Here is a 26,148-nt window from a genome sequence, read left to right as displayed (position 1 = left end):
AAAGATTCATTTGACAATATTTGACTAAACAGCAGGAATGAAGCAAACACAACCCTCCTAGCAAATTAAGAGTAGAGGGAACACCTCCCACTTCATAAATGACATTTGTGAAAAACCCGCAGTTAACATGATACTTAATTGTGAAAATGCTGATTTCTCTACCTGTAATAAAAGAAACAGGAAAGAGCTTTTTTTCTTCATCAGTGTGATCTAACATTTTTTTCTTGAGGTTTTAGATGTAAAATAAGGGAAAGAAAGAACAAAAACAACAAAAAAGAGCAGGTTGAGAGAAAAGAAGTAAAACTCTTATTTGCAAATGACATCACCTTTTATGTAGATAATTTCAAGCAATTAAAGGAAACAAGTAGTAAGATCATAGAATATAATATGGATTTACAAAAATTAAGTGTATTTCTATACACTTAATTTTATATTCAAAACAATTCAAAAATAATATTAAGAAAGTAATACCATTTATAATACAATAAAAATTTAAATGCTTGGAAATAAAAACAAAAGAAGTACAAGGCTTGTAAAGTTAAAAAATAAAACATTGCTGAGAGAAATTAAAGTTCTAAATAAAAATTCATGGGTTGGAAGATATGATGCTTTCAGGGTGGTAATCCTCCCCCAATTGATCTAAAAATTTAATGCAATTCTTATGAAGGTACCAGCAAATTTTTAAAAATATAAATTAACAAAATGATCTTAAAGTCTTATGGAGATGTAAAGTACATAAAAAAGCCAAAATAGTTTAAAAAATGGAACAAATATGAAGTTAACTATCTTTTTTCAAAATCCTTATGAAGTCAGAGTAATCAAACATTTGATATTGGGGCAAAAGTTTGTATATGAACAATAAAATATAATTGATAATTTAGAAATAAACCTTTATATTTATGATGACCTAATTTAACAAATGTGCCAAGACAATTCCATGGGGAAAGGATAGGCAGTATTACTTTTCTCCAAATGGTGTTAGGATAATTGAATGTCCAAAAAAAAAAGGAAAAAAAAGAAATAGACATAAAACCCCTGAGATTTTAACCTTATACCATATGAAATATTAACACACAATATGCCATAGATCAAAATGGAATGAAAGTGCTAAAATGATAAAACTGCTAGAATAAAACATACATCTGGATTATAGTCTAGGAGTTTTGTATTTCTGTGTTTAATATAGGATATTGTAGAACTCTTACAAGATAATAAGACAAATGTTACACAATTTTAAAAATGGGTAAAACTGTATTAAAAATTTTATCAATGAAGATATGCAAATGACTAATTAATACATGAAAAGATGCTCAACATCGTTAGTGATTATGGAAACACGAATTAAAACCTCTGCAAAACATTATTTTACATAAATTAGAGTGACTATAATACAATGACAGAAAATATTAAATATTGGCAAGCAATTGGAAACTAGACCTTGCTGGTAATGAAAAATGGGTGCAACCATTCTGAAGAATTTGTTGGTTTCTTAAAATGTCAAACATTAACAAAAATCCTAGTAATTTCACTTTTAGGATCAATGAGAAATAATAGTACATACACACACAAATACCTGCGTGCAAGTATTCATAGCAGCAATTTAAGTATTTCATAATAGCCATAACCTGGCAGTTACCTAGTAAGTGGAAAACAAAATGTAACATCGTTATGTAATGAACTGCTATTCAGCAATGGAAAGGATCTGACTACTGATACATTGCACAAAATAGGTGAATTCAAATATATTAAGCTAAAAGAAAAGGGCAGGACGAAAGACCACATTCTGTATAACTCCGTTTATATCAAATATCCATTAAATGCAAATTACAGAGGTAGAAACAGATCAGTCATAAAGTAGAGTGGGGTGTGAGAGTGGGAATTAACTAAAAATTAGTTTAAGGCAGATATTTGACTGAGTGTTTTAAAACTGAATTATGGTTATAGTTGCAGAACTCTATAAATTTTCTAAAAAATATTGACTACCCATATAGGAGGTGAATTATAAAGTATGTGAAATTACATGGTATTTAAAATATAAAGCTGTTTTTTTGCAGTTCCTGCTGTACTCTAGGATAAGAAAGATTAGAGATGATATGTATGGGATGTGATCAACTAAATTAAGAGAAGAATGGCGAACTAGTTGCCAAAATTGGGACATTCTTACCACTGCTATCATCTCCTGAACCCAGTATCAACATTTTAATTATAATTTTAAAAATTATGGCACGTTTTGACAAAGTGTATAGAGGAGCAGTAATCCTTTTCAACTTAAATCTACAGGTTACTATTACCTATTGATCTGTATTAATCTGTGTTTCTTGGTTTGGATAGAATTTTCGCTTCTTTTCCAAATCACAGAGCTGCTATCATTTCTTGATTTCAGTTCTCTTTCCCTATCCACACCAGTAGCACAAAAATTCAATACCCAATACATATTTTTACAACCGTTACTTCCTCTGTCTCTATTAGTCCTAGCCTAATTTTCCAGATACAAAACACCCCTGTTATGTTTCACAGCTGTAATATTGTAGTCTTCTGGCCTCTAGTTATTTTTCTATTCAATACATTCTCCACTCTATGTTTGGAATACTCTGTAGAATGCTAATTTGCTTATACATGTCACAAAGAAAAACTCCTCTGTAGCTTTTCATTGGAACCATTATACATTCCACTTTTCTTAATATGGATGTTATGCTATCTATGCTTACTTGCATCACACTCTACCTGACATCCTGCACGCCAGCCAAGCTGAAATCAGAATATGCTACGTCTTTGCCCCAGATCATTATTTATGTTATTTTCTCTTTCTGAAACATCCACTTCTGTATCATCCAACATTTGTGGCCCTCTCTTGGCTGCCTTTACCTGGTTAATTCCTAACCATCCTTTTAGACTTAGCTCAGATATCATTTCCTCTGGAATGCCTTTCTTGAAGTTCTTCTGAATAGAAAATCCTGCTGTGTACCTTCGCTATCTTATTAACTTGTGGGACAATTATAGATCTCAAAAGCATTGCAGATAACAGATGTTGAATAATTATTTAAAGAAAGAATGTATTAATGAATTAATGAAACATTGAATATAGTGTTAATATTTCAGTTGAGCAGTTTAATGTTAAGCCCTGTGAAACTTGGCATTTGGTTAAAGTATGTGCACATTTTCCAGCTCAGACCAACTTCCTATGATTAAAACCATAAATTAAAGGAGCAAGTTGCTGACACTTTGTCAGCATTCAATCAACTTCCCCCAGTGATTATCTAATTTTCTTCTCAAATAAATTTTCTCCTTCAACACTCCCTCAGGCAATAGATTATGTAAACAGATGAACCTTGAACTGAATTCTGTAGGTCATTTAGGCTATTTTAATATGGAAAATGAATTTCAGACTTAAAAAAATTCACATTCTTGCTTTATTTGTATTTAGATCGCTTTACCTGTAAATGAAATAACCTCCTCAACTTATTTTGTCATTGGCATATTAAATATTTGTCATAATGTTATCAATAATTTACTTTCATACTATAAATAGCTAGGAATTGGTATTTGGGTGTGTTCTTCATTGCTAATAAATATGTTCTGATGGACAAGCTATCAAATGACTTTATGAGCACAGGAATAAATTATTAGCTTAGTATATTCTAATCCTTGTACTTAGGGTATTTAAGAGCTCTGGAGTGAACCTGTCTGATAAAGGCAGTAGACTGACTCCTTGTTAGTGACTTATTCTACCTGGAAAATGATAAAAGTTATTATAATCACAAAGCACTAAATCTTAGATATTAATATCAAAACTATAAATGCCATATTAATATCTGAGAATGACATGTATGTCTATTAGTAGGGACTAAATAGTGGATTGCCCCTGAGTAGATATTTTCAAATATATTTTTTTATTTTACTTTTTGTTGTTTGTTTGGTGATGGTAGCTGTTTCCTTCAGTAAATAAAATAATGCTAAAATGGTACAGTAACAGTTTTACTAGCGTCAAGAAGAGAAGCAGATTTAAATGGTAATTTTGATATATTCTATTATATGTATACTACATATTTATCAGTGAGAATATGGAAAGTAATCTCTTAAATAGTAATTAATGCTTAGAGAATCCATCTAAATCAATCGAGGCACATTCTGCTAAATTTAATAGATGCTGAGTGACAAGTAGATGATGAAGATGACCATTATGATAGAAATTGTGTCCCTTTAAATACCATATGTTGAAGTCTTAATACCCAGTATCTCAGAATGAGATCTTATTTGGAAATAGGGTGTTTGCAGACATAATTCATTAAAATAAGGTAACACTGGAGTAGGGCGGGTCCCCAAATCAATGTGACTGGTATTTATTTGAGAAGAACACCATGTGAAGAAAAGAGAGCTACAGAGAAAGACAATGCGAAGGTACAGGGAGAATGCCTTCTACATGCCATGAATGACAAAGACTGATAACAAAACCCCAGAAACTAGGAGAAAAGGATGGAACAGAATTTGTTTTATGAATCTGCTGATACCTTGTTCTCAGACTTCTAACCTCCAGAATTATAAGACAATGACTCTCTGTTGCTTAAGCCAACTGGTATGTGGTACTTTGTTATAGTAGCCTCAACAAACTAATATACTAATTAAAAATCAATGTTGCTTATTTATCTATCTATCTACCTATCTATCTATCTATCTATCTTAGATACTAAATGGCTAGTGAAAACAATAGCTGAGCTCTAAATAGTTAAGTCAAAGAGGTAACAATGCAAAGATAGGATATGGTTAGCTTGAACAACATGCATGCAGCAGTGTGACGTACACGTCAATTTTCTGTAAGTGAGTATAAACATGAATGATCATAGGAAAAGTGTCAGATGAAATGAAAACCAAAATGCAACTATGAGACTGCCTGTTGATTTTGAAGATGGGCTTATACGAATGCTTTAGTGACTTCGGTTTGACTTCAGTGACTTCAGTTTACCTGCTGCTGAAATCCACTATCCTATGTATCTTCTTCTCCTTTTATTCCCCCTATTTTTCCAACTACTTAGTATCTTATAACATACTCTACAACTTTCTAATTTCTGTTTGCTTGTTTATTGTCTGCCTCCTCTCACTAAAATATAAGCACCATAGGGTGGGATTTTTGGTATATTTACTCACTGCTGCATGTGCTGGGATCACGGCAAGTACCTATAAATATTTGTTGAATAAATTTAAATTGGATTGAGGATTTCATATTAAGAAGAAAAATGTGGCTTAAAAATTATTTTAAAAACTTGAACTGTTAAATATTTATTTTTTATTTATTTGCTTTTTAAACACTTCTAAGCTTTGTATAAAATGAAGCCTATTTTCTTTTAAAATTATGCATGTCTAGCAAGTTCACATTTTAAAATATTTATCCTTATAACTTTATTTCTAGAATATGCTTCAGCTACATAAAAATACACAAATCTTTTTTTTGCTGAAAATTATTATATATTGATTACCACAGAATCATCATAACTACATGTGATTTTTTCATGTTTATTAACCTTTGCCCAGTTCTATGAAAGGCTCCTAGTTATATAAATATCTGTCTCCTCTTGAAAAATAACTGTTAAATGTAAATTATGTGTGAAAACACAATCAAAATTGTAAGCCAATCAAAATCAATGCCACGATATATAAAAGCGTGTTTCATTAACATTTGTAAAAAGTTGCAATCATTGCAGATAGTCTTCCCCATTTTTCTTATTCTTTTTCATTATTTAGAGCTAAAATACAGAATTACACTTTTTAAAATTTCAATAGGATTTTGGGGAATGGGTGGTATTTGTTTACATGAATAAGTTCTTCGGTGATGATTTCTGAGATTTTGGTGTACCCATCACCCGAGCAGTGAACACTCCACCCAATGAGGATTACACTTATTAAGGAAATGAAACACCAGTAATTAAAATAGACTGGATAAATATATTAAGACAGACTTAGGGCTGGTATATATTTATAATCTGATCTATTTCAAATACCTTTGTTTAATACCATTTTCATGTATCTGATTAACATTACACATTTTTATAGTTTGGAAAGTTAGAAAGTGTTAATATTCTGAATTATTTCCTATTAATACTATTAGTAGCATATGAGGATATCAAATATATTGTTTTTTTGAATAGATGATCACAACTTTGTGAAGTAAAAGCCAGCCAGAGAAATTACATGACTTAATTTCCAAACCTAGAAGGGCAGCGGATAAGCTTGAACTGAGTTTTTCGGAGTCAAGCTCTAGCTTCTGTTTATGCCCCATTTCATCTTGACACATGAAAGTGTTTAGGTGGCAAATCAGAAGGCAGAATGAAGGTAGGTATATCTAGTGGTCTCATCATAGCATGCACAATATTGGCAAAGCAGTTCTGGTAGCTTTCAGGGTTTCATTTTATGTACTATTTTACACAAAAATATTCTCAAGCTACCATGGAGAGACTTTAATAAAAATGCAAATAAATAAAAAATTGATCCAAGGAAAAGACAGCATATTCCAGCTGTGTGCCACAATTCACTACTTTCCTGATCAAGTTGCTGTGGCCTTTATAATTATTTAGCAAACCTGTTTTCAACATGAGTGTATCTTAAGGTGATGCAAATGTTCTCATACATTACAGAACAGGTACGGGACTATAGAGATTCACAGAAATGGTTCCAGCTATCATAATCTGATTACTGAGATAATCAGAGTTGCTCCAGGATATCTGTGGACATATTAAGGATGCTTATCTCCAAATATCACTGTCTGTTTAACTTTTTTTTAAATTCCCCACCCAAAGTTAATTAATAATTCTTTTCCATTGCAAACCACCTCAGCACTTTGCACATATCTCTATTACAACTTGTAAGCTTTTAGGGGACTCAGCTTTTTCCCTTTCCCAATTCTACCTAATTCTGTTCCTAAATAGGTAGGAGGTCATTCTCTGAATTAGCAGGAACCATGGTTCACCTTTCAGATGGTCCTCTGAAATACTTTATTTGTCTAGAAATGGGAAGGTTTCAGGCTACCTTCAAGAGAGAATCGTCGGTGAGCACCTCTCTCTCTCTCACACACACACACACACGCACACGCACACACACACAGACACATTCTCTCTCTCCCTTGCTGTCCTGTCTGTCTGTATTCCTAGACCCTTCCTTCCATGAGTCCTAAGAATCATGAAAGCATGAGACTGGTGCTGTACGTTTCTGCCCTCAAGTTTCAGGGCAGCAATTGAAGACCAGCACTGTTAAAGGTAAGAAGCAAATCTTCCTGAATCTCTTGCTCTGTTTGCATTTTCTTTTATATGTTTTGTTTTTCCTCTGCAGGTTTCTTTATAACCATCACTGTGTTGAAACAAAAGGTGCTAAAATCCAATTGCATGCTTTTAAAACAGTGAAAGAGGCCATTCTGGCCTGCTTTGTTTCTTGGCGCTAATCTGACAACTGTTTTTACAGAGGGATGTTCTTTGTATGTTCCAGTGTCAGTCACCAGGAGCAGATTCTTAAGATTTTAGTCAAAAAAGCCCAAGTATAAACTGTTTGTTTTGTTTCTCTCTTTTTTTTTTAAGACAGAGTTTTGCTCTTGTTGCCCAGGCTGGAGTGCAATGGCAAGATCTCAGCTCACTGCAACCTCCGCCTCCCGAGTTCAAGAGATTCTCCTGCCTCAGCCTCCCGAGCAGCTGTGATTACAGGCACCTGCCACCATGCCAGGCTAACTTTTTTGTATTTTTAGTAAAGACAAGGTTTTGTCACGTTGGCCAGGCTGGTCTCAAACTCCTGACCTCAGCTAATCCACCTGTATAGGCCTCCCAAAGTTCTGGGATTACAGGCGTGAGCCACCATGCCTGGCCAACTATTTGTTTTCTTGATCTTGTCGTGTGTGTGTGTGTGTGTGTGTGTGTGTGTGCACGTGCACACACGTGTGCTATGAAGCATAGAATTCATAGATTTAGAAATCTGTATTCTAGGATCTATTTTTTCACACTTCAAATATCCCACTATGAGTTACATCATGATTATTTGTTCACATATTTGCCTTCTCCTGAAACTAAACTTTTGGAAGATGTGAATCACATGTTATCTACGTTTTGTCTCCCAGAAACCTATATGTCTAGTTGGTAGTTGACCGTTGCGGGGTGAAAGCTCTAAAGCCTGACTGAACTCCTGAATGAACAAATAAATGGATAGGATGATAACCTAACTAGTCTAATATCAGCACTTAGGTTGTTCTCTAAGTGAAGGAACTTAGAGAACTGCTACAAAGTCATTGTAATTGTATACACGTGCTACACTTTGGAGATTACTGCTAAATAAAGATCAAGTTAGTGTTTGTATTTCCCCAGAGAAAATAGAGAATTGAATCTCAAAGGCAAGTTGTTGCTTTGGAGGTAGAAGAGGGTTTTAATCAGCAATGAGAAGAAAAAGAGTAAGAAATGTAATCTTCTACCCAATCTCTAAGTTAAATCATTTTACCCTTTTAGACATATTCCTCATAGTTTTCACAGAGGGAAAAGGGAAAAAGTAATTCCCATCATTGCTCCCTCTTCCCCTGGCAGTCTCTATATTAAAGATGCTGGACTGCAGATCCTCACTGCTGAGGGAAAATATTAACCTCATTCTCTCCAAACACAGTATGAAGCCTAGAAAATGTCCTTCGTCATTTTGGAACTTAAGGTTGTGTACAGAACAGTCTTACAATGACAGTGTTTAGACTGTAAGAAATCATCAAAATGAGGTAAGTCTTTGTGAGGTAGCTGTGGAGCTGATATTTGAAAGTATTGCTGCCTATGATTTTGGAGGTGCCTCATATTGTCAGGAAAGGTCTAATGTGCTTTTTAAGTTATGAAATTTTGGTGTCACATTTGTCTTGTGGGCTGCAGAAATAAAAAATAGGTTGATAATTATCTCTAAACTTTTTCTATTTTTTTTCACATTTAGGTGTATGAAAGCATTCTAAGTAGTATTGACATTTTAAAACTCAAACTATCATAAAATTAGGTAATCTATTTTAAATACTAACAATGACAACTTTATGTATTTCATTATTTAAATTATAATTCCAAAATATTATTTCAAATGCAAAACATAATATTTTTAAATAGCTATAAAATACTTTATAAATACAATCAATTGACATAAATTTATATTGTAATCCTTAAAATCAACTGATAGTTGCTATTTAGAATATTGAATTCTACTTCTTATTAGTGTTATTATAAAGAAATAATATTAATCAACAAAACCCATCCTTCAACCTCCATCTTAATTTTGCTTTAGTGCAAGTGTCTCATTCTCAGAATGCAATCCTGCAGGCTGCAATGACATGATTCCTCTTCTCAAAGTCCCTAAATTTTGCTTCTCAGTGTGTATTGCTCTCAGTTATTTTTAAAAATTTTTTTGTTTCTTCATTATTGGCCTTTGGAAAACTGAAAGTGTTGATATTCACTATTTCACTGTCACTTAGATCTGAGAAACTTTTCTGCATCCAAAAACTCCTCTCACTTATTTTTCTTTTGCTGATATATTGCACAAGTCATAGTAGAGAGAGAAGGCAGAGTCGACCTGGGGAGCATTTGACAGGTGGCATTGAAAATCTACTGCTTGACAATATTGATTCTTCCTATCCATGAACATGGAACGTTTTTCCATTTGTTTATGTCATCTGTGATTTCTTTAAACAATGTTTTGTAGTTCTCATTGTGGAGATCTTTCATCTTCCCGGTTAGATGTATTGCTAGGTAGCTTATTCTTTTGTGACTATTGTGAATGGAATTGAATTCTTGATTTGGCTATCAGCTTGGATGTTGTTGGTATACAAGAATGCTACTAATTTTTGTACATTGATTTTGTATCCTGAAACTTTGCTGAAATGGTTTATCAGATCAGGGAGCTTTGGGGCAGAGACTATGGGGATTTGCAGGTATAGAAGCATATCATCTACCAACAGAGATAGTTTGACTTCCTCTCTTCCTATTTGGATGCTTTTTATTTTATTTCTTTCTCTTGCTTGATTGCTCTGCCCAGTGCTTCCAATTGTATGTTGCATAGGAATGGTTAGAGAGGGCAACTTTTTCTTGTGCCGGTTTTCAAGGGGAATGCTTCCAGCTTTCGCCTGTTCAGTATGATGTTGGCTGTGGGTTTGTCATTAATGGCTCTTACTATTTAGAAGTAAGTTCTATCAGTGCCTAGTTTGTTGAGGGTATTGAACATGAGGGGAGGTTGAATTTTTTCAAAAGCCTTTTCTATGTCTATTGAGATAATCATGTGGTTTTTGTTTTTAGTCCTGTTTATATGATGAATCACATTATTGATTTGCGTATGTTGAACCAATGAGGCATACCAGGGATAACACCTACTTGATCATGGTGAATTAGCGTTTTAATGTGCTGCTAGATTTGGTTTTTCAGTATTTTATTGATCATAAACATTTATGTTGATCAAGAATATTGGCCTGACGTTTTCTTTTGTTGTTGCTGTGTCTCTGCCTCTTTTTGGTATCACCATGATGCTGGCCTTATAGAATGAGTTAGGGAGGAGTCCATTCTTTTCAATCTTTTGGAATAATTTCAGTAGGAATGGCACCAGTTCTTCTTTTATACTTCTAATAGAATTTGGCTGAATCTATCTGTTCCTGGGCTTTTTTTGTTGGTAGGTTTTTTAAAATTATTATTACAGATTCGGTTTTGGAACTTATTATTGGGCTGTTCAGATTTCCAACTGCTTCCCGGTTCAGCCTTGGGCGCGTGTATGTGTCCAGGAATTTATCCATTTCTTCTGGTTTTCTAGTTTGTGTTCATAGAGGTATTTATTGTAGTCTCTCTAAGGGTTTTTTTTGTTTTGTTTTTGTTTGTTTGTTTGTTTGTTTTACTTCCCTGTGGGGTCAATTGTAATGTCCCCTTTGTCATTTCAAATTGTATTTATTTGGATCTTCTCTCTTCTTTTATTATTCCAATTAGTGATCTGCCTTATTAGTTTTTTCAGAAAAGAAACTTCTGGATTCATTTATCTTTTGTATGGTTTTTCACGTCTTATTTTCCTTCAGTTCAGCTCTGATTTTGATTACTTCTTTTTTTCTGTTAGGTTTGTGGTTCGTTTGCTCTTGTTTCTCTAGTTCCTCTAGTTATGATGTTAGGTTGTAATTTAATCTCTTCCTAACTCTTTGATGTGGACATTTAGTTCTAGAAACTTCTTCATCGAGTTAGCAAAAGCTATTTTAAAAATTAATATAGAACCACAAAGGAACCCAAATAGCTCAGGTAATCCTAAGCAAAAAGAATAAAGCTGGAGACATCAAGTTACCCAACTTCTAACTACACTACAAGGATACAATAACCAAGACAGCATGCTACTGAGACAAAAACAGACACATATACCACAGGAAGAGAATAGAGAGCCCAGAAATAAGGCCACACAGCTGTAACCATCTGATCTTCAACAAAGTTGACAGAAGCAAGTGAAGGGGAAAGGACTCCCTAATCAATAAATGGTGCTAGAATAAGTTTCAAAAAATTTCTTGATTTCTGACTTTATTTTATTATTTAACCAAAAGTCATTCAGGAGCAGGTTGTTTAATTCCATCCAATTGTATAATTTTGAGTGATTTTTTTGGTATTGATATCTTTATCTATTTCTCTGTGATCTGAGACTGTAGTTGGTATGATTTCAGGTTTTTTGTTAATTTGCTGAGGATTTTTTATGTGCAGAAGATTGAAACTTGATTGCTTACATTTACTGTATATAAAAATCAATTGAAGAGGTACTAAAGATTTAAATGTAAAACCTGAAACTATAAAAATCCTAGAAGAATATCTAGAAAACCTAGGAAATACCATTCTGGACATAGGTCCTGACAAAGGCTTTATGACAAAGACTCCGAACGCAATTGCAACAAAACAAAAAATTAGCAAATGAGACCTAACTATCTAAAGAGCTTCTGCATAGCAAAAAAATCATTCAATCAATAGAGTATACAAGTAATCTACTGAATCAGAAAAATATTTGCACATTATGTATCCAACAAAGGTTTAATATTCAGAATCCCTAAGGAACTTAAATAGATATGTAAGCAAAAAACAAACAACCCTATTAAAAAGTGAGCAAAGGACATGAATAGGTGCTTTTCAAAAGAAAACATATACGCAACAAACAAGCATATGAAAAAAAGCTCAAAGTTACTAACTATTAGAGAAACGCAAATCAAAACTACAATGGGATACCATCTCACGCCAGTCACAATGGCTGTTACTAGAAATTCCAATCATGACAGATGCTGGTAAGATTGTGGAGCAAAGGGAATGCTTATACACTGTTGGTGGAAGTTCAAATTAGTTTAAAATTTACATTTTAAAATTGTAAATGTAAATCACTGTGGCAATTCTTTAAACAACTTAAAATAGAATTACCATTTGACCTAGAAATTTCATTATTGGATATATACTCAATGGAATATAAATTATTCTAACATAAAGACACATGTGTGCATGTGTTCATTGCAGTACTCTTCACAGTAGCAAAGGCATGGAATCAACCTAAATGTAGACTAGATAAAGAAAATGTGGTATGTAAACAGTATGGAATACTACACAGCCATAGAGATCATGTCTTTTGCACCAACATGGATGCAGCTGGAGGCCATTATTCTAAGCAAATTAACGCAGTGACAGAAAACCAAGTACAGCATATTCTCACTTAAAAGTAGGAGCTAAATAATGAGAACACACGAGCATAAAGAGTGGAACAACAGATAATGGGGTCTCCTTGGGGAAGGAGGATGGTAACAGGTGGATGAGGATTAAAAAAATTACCAATTCATCACTATGCTTATTATCTGGGTAACAAAATAATCTGCATACCAAACCCCAATGAGAAGCCATTTACCTATATAACAAATCGGCACACATATCCCTGAACCTAATTTTTTTTAAAGCTACAATTTGTATTGTCAACTCACACAAAAACACACTCTAAATAAAATACTTGGCAAATTTCTGAGTCATGTGGCTTCTAAATAAAGTATGATGTAATAAACTTAAAATATATTTATTTTTCCTATTTTTATATATCAAGAAAGCATGTCACAAACAATAATTAAGTGACTAAAGAGGACATTAAAATATGTGAAAATGAATCAAATTCCTTTATCATACAGGATCTAAAAGCCTACTAAGATGTTACTTTTCTCCAAGCCAAACTTTATATACTATTTATGGATTATTTTTCTAGCAAACTTTAATAAATCATAATAGACACAATATTTGCTCTCATTTTATAAAGGAATAAGTATCAGATGTTCCAGGATTGATTTTTTTTGTCATTTTGTTATACAATATTGAATAATACGTTCAAGCTCTGCTGTAGGAGAAATACATTTATGGGAGCAAAGGTTTATTAGGAAATGTGAATTTAATTTACAGTGGCTTTATCTAGAAGCTTACTTGTAGAGGGATATTGATAAACTTTAAAAAATTATGACATTGAATTATTTCTCTGCATCTTTTTTTAACATTAATGACCATTTATGTAGGTGATTTTAGAGTATATTTATATTTGTTTCAGAAAAATTATTATATTATGTATTAGGAAATCACCTTCTCCTAAGTATAATAGAGAACACAAACCTGACATGAATAGAACTAAGGGTTCTAGGTTAGCCAGAAACAAAGGCAGTGATTTGCCAACCCTGGGAACAAGGGGAAGTCATTGTGAGCTACGGGGAAAATAATAATAATAATAATAAGGTGGTTAGTTGTCAGCCACAATATTCACCCAGTGCAAGTCATAATTTGTATCCAAATATATTATTTTGATGTCATAATAGTCAATGAAGGAATTTGTCTGCTTTAATATTTTGAAATATAAACTCTGTATCCCTTTTCATTGGTGTAAGCCTTCCAGCTATAATGGAATCATTAACCAATGAGGTGCAATTTCAACAGTTTTGATTGTCTCTAAAATTCAGTCAGCCAGGTGGATATTTTGCAATAATTGCACTGGGATGTCTCCCACCTGATGGGTTGTTTTCTCTCTGACTGATTCTTTTAGAAAATGTTATTTTCTAGCTAACTCTTCTGCCCTAAAATATCTTGTGTTGGCTCAGGTTACCAAACGCTGATTTGTTTAGATACTGCTCTGTTGAATATAATTGTGCTGAAATGACCTGCTTCAGTTTTAGAAGGTGAGTGCGTTTATGGTCATAAAAATGTAATCTTAGAGACCAAGTAACTTCAGCCAGATCTATTGCTGGTGCCAAATTATCAGTAGTAGCTTACCTTACTTATTTCAAAGACAGGTCTTTTTGGCACAAGAGAAATTGTACTACTCATCCTAAAAGTCTATTTGGTACTTTTATTTAAAGATTTGTTATGTAATGGTATTTATCAAGTAATTTTAAAGTTTTCGCCACTCATTCAGCTTTCCAGACTATTTTTGGAAGATATCTCATTAACAACAGTCATGTAAGATTAATGGGGAGGCAAATTTTGAAATTATTTCTGATATTCTTCTGATATGGATCTTCCATAAAATATAATAACTGAATGTCTATTTTATCATGCAATAATTACTGTTTTAACATTTAATAAAGATAATCTGTATAAGTGAAATATATATCCGCCAAAACACAAAAATTTTTAATTGAATCTCAAATTATTAATGCATTATTTTACAAGAACTTTGTATAATTTACTCATGGCAAACGTCCCTTTTAAGGAAAACAGTCTATGCATTAGTTTCAGGAGAAAGAATGTTTTCTTCAAGAGATTATTGTGTTTCAGTTTTTTGCATATGCAATATCTGCTGAAGACATTCATGTTCATGAATCTATTGTATTTTTCTTCTAAAGGATTTAGTGTCATAAAACAAAAACAAACATCTAAACAAACAAAAGCAGTGCACTTTCAGAGGTCACATGACCAGTGTCTGAAAGCCCAACCTCCATCATTTCCAAATTGTGTGTTAGTGTGTGTGTGTGTGTGTGTGTGTGTGTGTTTATGTGGGGATGTATACATGCTCCTGAGTGAACTTGTGTAAGAAAGATGTGGATATATGGGGTTGTGTGAAGATGAGAATTATTACGATAAACACCCTAGAACTGGTATTAAACATCAGGCTTATGAGAATAATGTTTCAGACTCATGTGTATGAACCCAACAAACATTTAGTTTTTTAAGAGGACTATCTGCTGTAGTTAGAAAGTGATGGCGGGGAGGCAATACTTGGAGCCTGGGCTGTTTCTTAGGCTAAACAAAAGGGCTTATGTTTGAATGCTTTATACTTCTGTACAATTATTTTACCCAGAACTCTGAGGCAATACAAGCCTCTAGTATAATTTGTAAACATATATAAACATGCTTTATGAGGCTTGAATTTGGGGACTCTAGCCTATCATTTTGTAGGCTTCACCACTAACCTAAATTCAATGGTCTTGTGAAAGTTCTGAAAACCATTGCCCTCTGGGCTACAAAAATTGAATACCCTGACAAAAATACACGTGTGTATTCTGATGTAATTTTTCTAACATAATTACTATATTATAAAAATGTGTTTCACTAAAGGAATTGCAGTTAATTGCAAACTCTCATGAAATATCCTGTATTTAAACATGTATAGTTTTCTAAAGAATATTTTAATTGGCAGCTATGTGTGCTCATATTTTGTCCACTCACGTAGCTACTAAGGAATATTTAGAGATCTTTGAACCAACTAATTTTTCAGGGATTTTTGCAGTTGTTTTTACATAATAAACATGCTTTCTATAGATGACTCAAATCAATAACTTAGAAATCACAAAATTGTACTTTTAATAAGTTTAACCCTTTTTTATTATGCTTTAAGTTCTGGGATACATGTGCAGAACGTGCAGGTTTGTTACATAGGTATACGCGTGCCATGGTGGTTTGCTGCACTCATCAACCCATCATCTAAATTAGGTATTTCTCCTAATGCTATCCCTCCTCTAGCCCCCCACCCCCGACAGGCCCTGGTGTGTGATCTTCCCCTCCCTGTGTCTATGTGTTCTCATTATTCAACTCCCACTTATGAGTGAGAACATGTGGTGTTTGGTTTTCTGTTCCTCTATTAGTTTGCTGAGAATGATGGCTTCCAGCTTCATCTATGTCCCTGCAAAGGACATGAACTCATACTTTTTTATGGCTGCATAGTATTCCATGATGTATATGTGCCACATTTTCTTTATCCAGTCTATCAAAATGTTGCTAATATTTATAAACCCTTAGATTTATGTATGTCTTAATGGGGAATAGTATTCTTATTTGATAATACATTGAATTATAAAGCTTAAGGTACAATTATATGTAAATAAATATATTTTATATATATGTCTGAAAAGGTAACATTACGGAGAAAATGGACAATGGGATCTACTTTAATGAGACTGTTGTATTTTTCTCAATTTTGGTCTTCCTGTCTCTCTCTGGAGAGTGACTGTAAATTTCAGCTCTGCCCTGACAGGGCTCGAGGGAAGGTGGTCATGGATGTTTACAGCATGTCTTTCACAGGAAACTTTGTTATCGTGGCAGACAGCCTAATGCCCAGGTGCTCAACCTGTGACCAGGTGTCCCTCTCACAGGAAGCTTGTTGATATCAGCAGATGCCCTTGTGGTTTTTTGTCTGACCTGTGTCCAGTTTAAATACCAAGATAGACACTCTAGGAGAGGCCTGACAGGGAGGAGAGTTAGATTTGAGTGTGTCTGTCTGGCAAGACACAGAGGAGGCAGCATGACCAAACACATGAAGGAATAGAAGCACTTTATGACTCATAGATCCATGAGAGAAGAGGACTGCCCCTGATGACCCATGGGAAGTCCAGAGATAGCTGGGTGCTTGACCAGGATGAGAGAGAGAGAGAGAGAGAGAGAGAGACAAAGAGAGTCAGATTGAGACCGGACCTGTGGGACTTTAATAAGGTCCCTGAGCATTATCTTTAGGCTTTCCCTAGGGTTATAAATTGGCTAGGTTAAGGAAATCACACCCAAAAAGAGAAAATTATTTACATGACTCTAATGTTGACCATTAGGTTTTATTGTGGTTAGCAGCTGTGGGTGTGTTGTTTTGGCCTCATGGGGTTGAGGAACAAGCAGACTATATTGCAAAGGAGAAGTTTCAACTAGACCAAGTATGACAGGTACAACTGGGTTTCAAACAACTATGTTGGCCTAAAAATAGATGCTGAGGCAGCCACTATATTAAACACATTTATGACAGAGACATGTTTATAAAATATATGGTCAGAAAAGATTGGAAATAATGAGACAAATTATCGTAAGCATTTTGGTGGGAACCATAATGAGGCCTATGGGTCAGTGAAGGCGTGGATAGAGAGGAGCTGTGGAGGCCGAAACCTGAAACCTCACTGGGGAAGCGGGTCAATGTGAAGCTTGGCTTAAGAGGATTAATTGAAGGAGATGGCAGAGAACAGCCCAGGGGCAGTGAGATATTTCCAAATCTATGGAACTGTCCTCTAAAATAATGCATTTGCAAAGGCCTTATCTGCATTTTCAGGTGTGATTATTGATCATTCATTTACATGTTATAACACTTCTCTCCTGGAAGTCTCTCTATTCCAAGAGAAACAAACATACAAACATGTACATGTGTGCTTGTTACAGGTTTTCTCAGTCTATAATCCATTTCCAAATATCCTTGAAATAAAACAACAATGGAAAGAAGAAGAAAATACTTCTTCATATATATTAACTATATATAACTATAGATTTTATCTCTTATGAGATTAGCTTGGTTCTTTTAATTTTTACACATTTCCTGTGTTTGATGTAACAAACCAAAACTGAACTTTAACTGAAGACTTACATTCTAATTCTACCTTCTGCAGTTACTTTCATGAAAGTAACTTAATTTCACCAAGATTTAGTGTTCTAATATTGATAGAAGAGAGAGTCTTATCTTATAGTATATTGCAAAAATCAAATATCACGATTTTGCACAACACTTGACACATACTTCTAGAATTATTTCTATTTTTCTTATAAATTTTTACATTTTCAGGACTGTTATCTAGATGAGTTATACCCATATGGTGGTATGTACAATATATTTGTGACTGACACTATTTGATGATTTAATGCCCTGCTTTGACAAGATCATACATGTATAATTTTATTGTTATTAAATATTTTGAACATCACTCTTCTATGTTTATTTAATTGATTAATGAGAGGAAAACAGTTGTTCATAGATGAGAATGGGATGAAATGGGACAAGGTGTGGAAAGTCAAAGATGGGGACTAACAAGGCCACATCTAGCTTATAGGTCTGGATAGCCTATATTTATTTCCTGTATTGCTTTTTAAGGTAAGAGTAGGGTAGTACTGAATCTTGTTTTGTTTTTTAATTTTTCTTTTTTTCTTTTTTTTTAGTAGATGTATTTATAAGCTCAAATACTCACAAATGAAAAAAGAAGAGTGATTAATGTTAAATGCAGGCATATGAACAAGATTATGTCTGAAGTTTTTCCCAAGATTAAAATTTTGTGAACACCTTTCTAAGCATGTGCTGCTTTATAGGCTTAATTAGACTGGGAGGTTTAGATAGTATTCTAGGTACTTAAGAAAAAACGTGAACAAGACATATATGTTACAAAAGAGTTTAATGTCTAATTACAAAGTTCTCCATATATACTTAAAAATGAAACTTCAATTATTATTAAATTTTATATATCATACAAGAGGCAGTATCAGAAATTAAACTACAAGTCCAGTTTATTTATTTATTTTATTTTATTTTATTGTTTAGATTATACTTTAAGTTCCGGGATACATGTGCAGAATGTGCAGGTTTGTTACACAGGAATACATGTGCCATGGTGGTTTGCTGCACCTGTCAACCCATCATCTAGGTTTTAAGCCCCACATGAATTAGGTATTTGTCTTTATGCTGTCCCTCCCATTACCCCCTACCCCTCACAAGTTCAATATTTGTTATGGTGCTTATTTAGGCTGTAGTCTTGGATATATGTCCTTGCACGTATAATTTACCACCACTACTCCTGCCATACACCACTCTGTGGTAAATGGTATGTACAAGAGCATATATTCAAGGCATATATCCACTCTGGTAAATGAGGCAAAAAGTATTCATGGTAAAAATCGAAACAACATTTGATAGTTTAAAAAGATAAACTAGTATTTCCTGCTCTAAGAAAAATATCTTTTCTAATAATTTGTTTATTGCTGATTTTTATTAAACTATTCACCTTTTGTTTTTTGACTAAATAAAATATATATAATATAAAAATAAAATAATTGTTTAGATGAGCTATTCTAAATAAAATACATATGATACAAAAATAAAAGCACTAATTGTCTAGATGAGATACATGAGTTTATACCAAAAAAAGATGGTTTCCTACAAGAAGAGTTTACTTCTGGTTTTTCATTTATCTAAATACTACTTATGTAAGTTTTCTGTAAAAAATCAAAGGAAAACACAAGTAATTTTTTCAATATAAAAGTATTTAGCTATAACTCACATTAGCTTAAAAAACAGTGGAATAGAATACTAAAACTGCAAATCAATTATGATCTCTAAAATATTTTAAGAAAAAATGCTATTTTAAATATTTTAGTAAAATATATTTTAGTACAGAAATCATCAGAGGGTTAACCAGGTAAATCTTCTGTCAATAATCTGTTATTATTTTTATTCTATGAGGATAAAAAAGGTAAATATTCATGTTTTCTAGTGAATTGTGTTTTTTTGTGTATTGTATTTCTATTGCATTTAAGAACCAGTAAATATTCAAAAGGTTACACAACCCATTCTGAAAACTCCTACTAAAATTCTTGTGAAACAGAAGAATGACTGCATAATACAAAGTTAAAAGAATAAATACATCCTATATCCTGCTGCGATAGTCAAATTTCAGTTTTCTTTTTAATCTCTGTGAACAATCTAATTAGACACAATTGATTTCTAGGTCCTTAAGTAGGAGTTATTTAATTGAGGGAGTAGTGATTTTTCATAAGAAAGTGGTTATCTTGAGCTGTCCAATGTAGTAGCCATTAGCTATATATGGCTATTTAAATGTATATTAAGTAAAATTAAATAAACCTAGAATTTCAGTTACTCAGCTATATTACAAGCGCTCAACATCCACATATGCCCAGTGGCCACCATATAGGACACAGAAGAGTGATAGAACATTTCCATCATCGCAGGAAGTTCCACCCGGAAGCACTAGTAGAAACTTTCTGTTGCATTGTATCTACCTCGACAGGTTTTAGTTGCAGAGCTGAAATTCCCGATATGTTAATGCATATCATGTAACGGCCTTTAACATATTAAGCATAGTTATGTTTACTTTCTTGTGTGACAGACCCCCTTCTTTTGATAGGCCTTTAGTGTGAGGAGTTGACATGATCTAGTCAGGAGTTGAGCTTATTTTCATTTTTGTTGTCATTGTGAACCTCCACATGCTTCAAACTCTTCTAATGTTTCATGTATTTTGGATGATTGCTGGGTTGCTTGACTCGTTTTCTCAATATTTCTCTTCTACCTCAGCTTTAGGTTTCCCCTATAATCCTGCACCTCAAAGATGCTCTTTCTTCATTCTTCTTATTCCTTAATAGTGGACTAAAGTTTTTTGTTACTTGGAATTCTATTTGCTCATTTCAGCCTTAGTCTTAGGCATGTGGTCCATCCCTGGGTGTTAGGAATGAGAGAAAATCAATATTTCTCACATCTGCAATGATAGGGGATCTGCTATGGTCTGGGTCCCAAAGCCCAAAGTTTCTTTTTCTATTTATTTCCTCCAGTGGTAATGGTCTTCACCCTATACCCTGAGTATGGTAACGTTTACCATCCTACCCCAGTGTCTTCAGGCTTTTGTTCAGAAGGAAAAATAGGAGAGTGGGTCTCGGATCCCTCCAGTCAATTCATCCTGCAGTGGCTGTTCCTTGGCTCTCCTAAGCCTGCCATGTGTGCAAAGCTTTCTCTAGTCCCATGCCTTGTGACCAATCTTTCTAGTGAGCGCCTGTGAGATGTATTGCTAAAAGATGTAGGTGGGTGTAATTTCCCTTGTTTTTTATGCTCCAGTATCAGTATACTCTCAGCCTATCCCACATTCAGCTTTGAAACATTCATTAAATATTTTACCTGAATTATTATTACTAGTTTGTATAGCGCCCAGAATCTGCCTCAGGTAACAAGAGCTTACATTCACATCTCTCCCTGGTAGTGTCTCTCTTGTCTTAGGTTTAATGTTAGTTTGTTGCTGTGTGACCTCAGGTATCTGATGGGATGAAGAAAAACTATGGTTACATAGATTATATCGCTTTTCTTCTTGTCATAGTGATTGGAGGTATGTTCCTTTCAGATTTTTCTATCTTAAGTAGAAGTTGGGAGAAAAATGTACATTATCATGTAAAATAATATATTTCTTTTAATTTCAGCTCATTTCTAGTGCCCTACAGTAAAATATACTTCTGGTCCTGTTTTTTTTAATTATTATTTTATTTTTTATTTTTCTTCTCTTTCCAAAATACTTTCCTCTTCTCTCTTTTTTTTTAAGCTAGACATGGGTGTGGAACTGGTTGACTGTGCACTGGTTATCAACTTGTCTGAGTCTAGTGAGACAGAACACACTCATAATCAACAAATTATATAAATCATGCTCATTACATACAGATAGGCAGGAAGAGACAACAGCAGTCTGGGATTTATTGTGAGCCAGTACTTCAAGGGTCAGAAAGCTGCCTGGGGCAGATGAAGTCTCTGCTGCATGTTTCCCACTTGAACTGCAGCTGAGGGACCCTGAAAGGTATCCCACTCTGGGTTATATACCTTGGGGTAATATGAATCACCGAGCTAAAGCACTGAGTTACATCCTTTTCTGGGAGGAAGCTAAAACACATCCCGGGCCATTACAGCCAGCTCTACTCTTATTTCAGGATGTTGCATTCCCAGTACATTTTATAGTTATTCTTGAGAATTTCAAACGAGAAAGTGGGGAGAGCCAGGCTGGTCAATCTAAGACCACCCAGGAAACTATCCTGTAATGGGTTCTGATGTTGATTAACAAAGTGTGATATATATACTTACGTTACAAAGAAAAATAATTATTTTGGGGCGAAATTTGATTTTACTTATTTTTATCTCTTTTCCCCACACAAGTACATGCTCAGAACTACACACAGACACACACACACAACTCATCATTATCTATGTTTAGTTCTTTAGAGGTTTGATCAGAACATTCAGTGACAGCCCCACATTGTGTGCATATTTTATTTTTATTCAATATTCAGTAGGAAAAAGACACGCTTTTTTGGATATCTGTCTGATGTATTTGTATTATTTTGTATTTAGTATAAATTCACATTTCTTCTGCTGGGATGGTGTCTTTAAGTTTGTTTTTGTTTTTGTTTGTTTGTTTGGTTTGGTTTCCATTGTTAATAAAAAAATTACTGTATTGTCCTCTAGTGTAAATATAATAATATGGCAAAATAATGCAGTTATAATAATCTAGAACTTGTGGGTTTTTTTTTTAATTACTCCATAAGCCAGGACTAAAGAGATTCTTCTGGATTTTAGTCTCTCATCCTACCCCAGATTGCTCACTTATGGGTTTTGGATTACATTGAGTACAGGTCAGAGGATGCCGGAGAGAGAAAAGTGGTACACTCACAACTGGTTTGTTACAGTACTAATTCTGGTTTTCTTCCCTGATTTTTCTGCTCATATTTTCTCTTTAGAGTTTTCAAATAATTGTCCTCTGAATTAAGGGAGGTGTGTATTTACTCCATCTTATCTGTTTCTGAAACACTGGTTTTACATTTTAAAGATTTGTAGAATTATATACTCTTTTATAACTCAATTAGGCACTTCCAATTTTGTTTAGATGTTATAACTATAAAAAAGAATCACATATTACAATATTATATTTGATAGATACTATTTTTAATCTAACCAATTAGTGTAACTGGATCCATAGATTTAGAATCATATGCCTTTAAATCTTTTATCCAGTCAAAGAATAATCTTTTAATTCTCAGTTCTTAATGTATTTTCTTTTCTTTTCTAAGAGAAAGGAGTTAAAACAGTTGACCTGAAATCCATTTACTAACTCTTCTAGAGGAATGCATCTAGGGAAATAAGATAAGAAGCCATAGGAGCTAGTCTAATCTTCTTGTCAATTGCACTGGTAAAGAAAGAGATTAATAATATTTGCTCAGAGAAAGGTACCTCATCTCTGAAATGCTGTTAGTATAATATCCCTGGCTAACATGTGGTATCTAGTAAGTAAAACCCAGGACCTATAGTTCTGTGAAGTAGAGCTCCTTGAAAAATATCACTTGAGATACACAATTCTAGGTAGTATAAAATGTCTTTGATGTCCTATACCATTCTATGCCTTGTCAGAATCCCTTGATTTTCTTATTCTTACAATTAATTAGTAAAGTTTGGTCTGATTCATATGAGTCTGAACTGACAATCAAATCCTATCTAGTCACACACATTTCCACTTTTATTTTAATGTTTTCAGGTCACATTCACTTATAACTCTTTTTTACTTGCCTCCCTATTTGATTTTATTAGATACATTTTTCACTTTGCTGGGGTTGTTTCTTGAGTGATTACTTTTTCCCCATGAAAGAGATGTTCTTTAAGGGCTTAGAATTTCTTCGCAGTTGGTGTGTTCCTGAAACTCACTAGGGACAAAAGGTATATAAAACTTTAAAAGTGTGTTTCTTACCCTGTTTCCAAAATTAAAGGTTGATGCTGAGGGTGCAGGAATAATTCTATGCTGAATAAAATGAACTTATTTAGTTCCAAGTTAGACAAAATTACTTAGATATCATATGCATGTGATGATATTATGTATTTTTTTCAAAATTTTAGTAGAAGTATCTGTTTTTGAGAAGTGTCTGTTCATGTCTTTTGCACACTTAAAAAAATTATTTATTTGAGGTTTTTGAATTTTTAAAATTCTTTATAGATTATGGATATTAGACCTATGTCAGATGCAAAGTTTGTGAATATTTTCTCTCATTTTTCTTATCTGTTTGCTCTGTTGATAGTTACTTTTGCTGTGAAAAAAACTCTTTGGTTTAATTAGGTTTCACTTGTACATTTTGGGTATAGCCTAGGTTTTCTTCAAGGATTTTTATAGTTTGAGTTCTTACATTTGACTCTTAATCCATCTTGAGTTAATTTCCATATATGGTGAAAGGTAAGGGTACAGTTTCATTCTTTTGCATATGGCTAGCTAGTTAACCCGGTACCATTTATTGAATCAAGAGTCCTTTCCCAATTGTTTGTTTTTGTCAGCCTTATGGAAGATCAGATGCTTGTAAGTGTACAGCTTTATTTTTGCCTTGTCTTTTCTGTTCCATAGGTCTATGTGTCTGTTTTTGCACCAGTACCATGTATTTTGGTTACTGTAGCCTCATACTATAGTTTGAAGTTCATTAGTGTGATGCCTCTGGGTTTGTTCTTTTTGCGTAGGATTTCTTTGGCTATTGCTCTTATTTGGTTCCATATGAATTTTGGAATAGTTTTTTTTTTCTAATTTGTGAAGAATGATGTTGGTTGTTTGATAGAAATATCATTGAATCTGTAATGACCATTGTAATAATATTAATTCTTTCAATCTATGAGCATGGGATACTTTTCTATTTGTTTTTATCATCATTGATTTCTTTCAGTGTTTTGTAGTTCTCCTCATAGAGATCTTTCCCCTCCTTGGTTAGCTGCAGTCGTATTTCATTTTTTTGTGTGTGGCTATTGTAAATGAGATTGTGTTCTTGATTTGATTCTCAGCTTGATATAATTGGTATATAGAAATGCTACTATTTTTTGTACATTGATTTTGTATTCTGAAAACTTGATACATTTATTTGACAGTTCTATTAGACTTTTGGTGGAGTCTTTAGTGTTTTATAACTATAGAATCAGCAGCAGCAAAGAGATAGTGTGATTTTTTCTTTTCCCATTTATGTATGCCTTATTTCTTTCTCTTGTCTGATTACTCTGGCTATGAATTCCAGTACTATGTTGAATAGGAGTAATGCAAGTGTGCATCCTCATCTTATTCCATTTCTCAAGGGTAATGGTTCCAGCTTTTAATCATTCAGTATGATCTTGGCTATGGATTTTTTGTAGAAGGCTCTTATTATTTTGAGGTGTGTTCCTTCTATGTCTAGTCTGTTGAAAGTTTTTATCACAAAGTGATGTTGAATTTTATTGATAGCTTTTTCTGCATCTATTGAGGTGATCATATAGTTTTTGGTTTTAATTCTGTTTATGTTGTGAATTACGTTTGTTGATTTGCATAGACTGCATAAGTCATACATCCCAAGGATAAAGTGTATTTGATAATTGTGAATTAACTTACTGATATCCTGCTGGGTTCGGTTTGCCAGTATTTTGCAGAGAATTTTTGTGCACATGTTTATCAGGAATATTGGCCTGAATTTTTCTTTCCTCATCATGTCTCTGTCATATTTTAGGTTGATGCTGGCTTCATATAATGAATTAGGGAGTAATCGTTTCTCCTAATTTTTTTCAGAATGTTTTCAGTAGGATTGGTAGCAATTTTTTATACATCTGATATAACTTAACTGTGAATCCATCTTGCCTAGGGCTCTTTTTGGTTGGTAGGTTTTATATTACGATTCAATTTCAGCGCTCGTGAAGGACTCCTGGGTAAATAACAAAATTAAGGCAGAAATCAAGAAGTTCTTTGAAACCAATGAGAACAAAGAGACAATGTTCCAGAATCTTTGGGACACAGCTAAAGCAGTGTTAAAAGGGAAATTTATAGCACTAAATGCCCACATCAGAAAGGTGGAAAGATCTCAAATCAACCCCCTAACATCACAATTAAAAGAATTAGAGAAGAAAGAGCAAACAAATTCAAAAGCTAGCAGAAGACGAGAAATAACCAAGATCAGAGCAGAACTGAAGAAGCTAGAGACACAAAAAAACCTTCAAAAACTCAATGAATCCAGAAGCTGGTGTTTTGAAAACAATTAACAAAATATACAGACTGCTAGCTAGATTAATAACGAAGAAAAGGCAGAAGATTCAAATAGACACAATAAAAAATGAAAAAAAGTATATCACCACTGTTTGCACATAAATGCAAACTACCATCAGAGAATACTATAAACACCTCTATGC

Source organism: Pan troglodytes, chromosome 6 (genome assembly GCF_028858775.2).
Source record: "Pan troglodytes isolate AG18354 chromosome 6, NHGRI_mPanTro3-v2.0_pri, whole genome shotgun sequence".
Classification (NCBI taxonomy): Eukaryota; Metazoa; Chordata; class Mammalia; order Primates; family Hominidae; genus Pan; species Pan troglodytes.
Note: the sequence above shows the minus strand (reverse complement) of the source record.